Below are 4010 nucleotides of genomic sequence, written 5' to 3' on the forward strand. Positions count from 1 at the left end.
AAATGTTTGAAGTAACTTCAATCTACAAACCAGTCAATAAACCTCAACCCCTCCAAAACAAACCAGGCAAATCCTAGTGAAACTACCATACCAAAGAAAATCTTGAACAGCTTAAACACAGCCAGACAAGAAAAACACTACATACAGGGAAACAACTACTGATACAATTGACAGCTAACTTCCTGAAATCAAGAGGCACAAGTGAAAGGAAAAGCAGCTTCAAAGTGCTAAAAGGAAACTAATCTCCAGCCAGCAGTATTTACAAAGTGAAAGTGACATATTTTCAGATAAACAAAAGCTAAAAGATATCATGGACTTATACCTTCTACCACTGAATGCAGAAGGGAAGTTGAAGAAAAATGACACCAAATGTAAAGAAGCACTTACAAGGAAGGTGAAATGCTGAACAACAAAAACAGTACATAAATATTAATAGCTTGCTGGCTTTTTTTTTTTTAATGCTATGCAAGTACTCTACCACTGAACTGCCCCCAGACCTCCTTCAGTTCATATCTTTAAACCATTCAATGTAATCGGCCAAGGGCCGAGGAGATGGTTCAGTAGGATAAGCGCTTGACTGGCAAACGCAAGGATCTGAGTTCAATCCCTGGTTCCCCCCCCCCCCCAAAAAAAAATGTAATCGGCCAAATAGCTCAGTAGATTAAAGCATGTGCAAGTAGGCACTGGGGCTGGGGATTCAATCCCATGCCCTCCCTGCCCCTGGGACATGCTGAGACAGGCAATTGAGACTGAGCATGGTGGTGTGCACCTGTAATCCCAGCTCTTGGAAGACTGTAAACAGGCAGATACAAGTCGGATCTAGTAGTAAGACCCTGAACACTCTGTAGACACTTCCTTTAAAAAAAGGAAAAAAAAGAAAAACACAGAAGAAACTTGCAGCAAGAAATAAAACATGTGAAGAATCTTCATTCTTTTACAAATAATTAACTTGCTACAAAGAAAGTTTAGGCCCAATGGATTCACTGACATTCTATGCAACATTTAAGAAAAACAAGCAACTTGACAAACTTCCAGAAAAGAAGAGGCACTTCCAATTCATTTTATAAGATTATCAAGGCTTGATACAAAAAAACACTACAAGAATTATTAAACTATTATAAGCTGAGACACAAAAATCCATCTATCCACCTAAAAAACACAAATTAAATCCAACATTAAGAAAACACATCACAGGTGAGGGGCTTATTCTGGTGATATAGGATTATTTTAATAGTCAAGTCAACTGTGTAATTCATTATATTAACAGCAAGAAAAATCTGCATGATTTACTCACTGTCAGTTCCCATTCACAATAAAAACTCTCAAAACACTATGAACGGAACTGAATGAATTTTAGAAAACTATAAAAAACGTGGAGTTTTGTTTTTGTTTTTTGAGACAGCATCTTGCTATGTAGTTCGGGCTGTCCTTGTGCTCACTTTTTAGCCCCTAGGCTGGTCTCAAACTCCCAGAGACACTCTTGTTTGAACCTTCTGAGTGTTGGGATTACAAGTATGCACCACCATGCCCAGTTACAGGGGATCCAGAGCCAGGACCACAAGGCATGTGGGGCCAGAGATCGAACTCAGGTCCTTGTGCTAAGTGTTTTATGCCTCTGAGCTATCTCCCTGGCCCCTAAAAACAGTGTTTAATTAGTAAAAAAATTATTACCTTCTCCATTAGACTGGGCACAAGGTAAGAATGCCCATCCTTACCACTTCAACACTTTGGAGATCCAAGGCAGTTCAACAAACATTTAAAGATGGTAAGGAAAGATTGTATCTCACTATTCACAGAGTGTATGACTATATATATATATACGAAAAATTTGAAAAAATCTATAAAACATTAGAAGTGAACTAGTAGAATAAGCACAACATCACAGATACAAAGTTAATAAACATAAACTTTCTTCTCTTAATGTTTGTGATACACAGTAATAACATTCCTCTTGAGGAACAGGGTGGTATCACATCTTAAATCTTTTTACTTCCTGTTCCTCTCCTTGTCCTCCACTCTTCCTCCAAACTGTATTTCTATGTATCAACAGCAACTCTAACAGAAAATTAAACTGGGCATGGCATGCTCGGATGCCTATAATCCCAGTACACAGGAGGCTGAGGCAGGAGGATCACCATGAGTTCGAAGTCAGCCTGGGCTATAGTGAGTTCAAGGTTGCCTGAACTATATACAGTGAGACCTTATCTCAAAAAATAAATAAATACAGGGGGAACTATCCACTTGGGCCCCCCTCCTGTCCCTCTTTCGGACAGGAGCTTTCTTTTCCTCAATAAATGTATTCTGCTCATAATCTCCATTTGTTCCTAAAATTCCTTCTTAACTTTCACACAACATGAACTCGTGCAGGTCAGGTCCAGAGATCGTTTTCCCCTAAGTCATTTGAAGGTTCCCTATATCGTTTGGAGGTCACCCACCCGAGATCAGTTTTTCTTCCTGTATCATTTTGGAGAGTCCCACCAAGATCACTGGATGAAGGAGCATACACCTGCTCTGGAGAGGGCTACTCAGGGACACCCAAGTGGAGGAATATTAGAAAGAAGGTGGGGATGCCCAGAAAGACTCAAAACTAAACGTTAACCTAAGAGAAAATGCCTGTCATCTATTGGGGCTTTAGATAAAACCTCTGAAAAATATATCTGACTGCCGGTCAACAACTACGACCCCATTCAGCCTGAAAAAGCCAGAGGAGTCTTCGTCCATATTTCCCTTCACAGCAGTTCAGGTTACTTCTTCAGAGTAGGGAATGTTGTAGGCAGCCGAGTTAGATAAAAATACTATAGGCAGTCAGACAGGGACAGGCCCTCAAAGGAGACAGCACAGAAGACAAGATGCCTTACAACTGTGGGAGGGGTGGATGCTCCTGCTGTGAACCAGACCTAAAGACCTAAAGGCCAAACAAAAGCTAAAAGAGTAGCACCTGGGATTGATATTCTAAATAGGTATGGATCACCTGGAAAGAGCCCAAGTGAGTCACTAGCCCAACCCCCAACAGGAAGAGACCCTGTCCCGTATTCATGCCTGCTTGCTATGTGACTCGCTTCCTCATTTGGTCCTAGATTTAATCAGTTTTACCTGAGCAATGGTGCTTGTAATCTCATTGGTTGACCATAGTTTTGTCCCACCTCATATCCACCTAAGCGAGTTCCCATTCTCTCCACCTTAGCCCCACATGGTTTTACACTATAAAAGTCCCTGGAAGAGACAGCTTCCTGGGGAACTACCCACTTGGGCCCCCCTCCTGTCCCTCTCTTGGACAGGAGCTTTCTTTCCCTCAATAAATATATTCTGCTCATTAAAATACATACATACATACATACATACATATATACACACATATAACAGCACCAAAATAAAAAAGGACACGAACAAATTTAAGCAAAGCACATCTGAAAGACGTGTACAGACAAAAAACAAGTGCAATAAGTACTGAAATGAAAAAAGAGCATTACAAAAAAAAAAAAAAATACAGGGCCAGCAAGATAGCTCAGTAGACTAAGCACCTGCTTAGGCAAGCGCAGGTTCGATCCTGGCACCACATGTCCTGCTGGCCCTGCCCCCAGGCACGCTGAACCAGCCACCGAGATTGGGCATGGTGGTGCACACCTGTAATCCCAGCGCTGGGGAGGCTGAAACAGGAGGATCAGCTGCACAGTGAGATCCTGTATCAAATACATTTAAAAAAACAAAAAAAAAAGATGCATTGCCACAAACAATGGGAAAAGTGTATCTGAAGCAAAAGGTAGTATTTTGAGAATTAATGATGTGTTATTACAATAAATTTGTTACACATTTACTATATTTTTAACCATTCTCATACATGGAAAGCATAGCAACACTCTCATGGATCAGAAAACTATTACTATAATGAAAAATTTCTCCAAATTGATTCAACCCTGGGGCTGGTGAGATGGCTCAGTGGTCTAAAGCACCTACTTGGAACAAGCTTGGCAAAGCACAGGGACTGCGGTTCAATCCCCCAGCACCACATG

At 40.9% G+C, this 4010-nt stretch overlaps 1 protein-coding gene across 1 annotated transcript in view; it reads right to left on the minus strand.

Annotated features, from left to right (window-relative positions):
- Positions 1-4010, minus strand: part of Gdi2 (GDP dissociation inhibitor 2) — a 44480-nt gene that overhangs the window by 18506 nt on the left and 21964 nt on the right. The gene's annotated exons all lie outside the window — the stretch shown is intronic.

Source organism: Octodon degus, unplaced genomic scaffold (assembly GCF_000260255.1).
Source record: "Octodon degus isolate 3935 unplaced genomic scaffold, OctDeg1.0 scaffold00071, whole genome shotgun sequence".
Lineage (NCBI taxonomy): Eukaryota > Metazoa > Chordata > Mammalia > Rodentia > Octodontidae > Octodon > Octodon degus.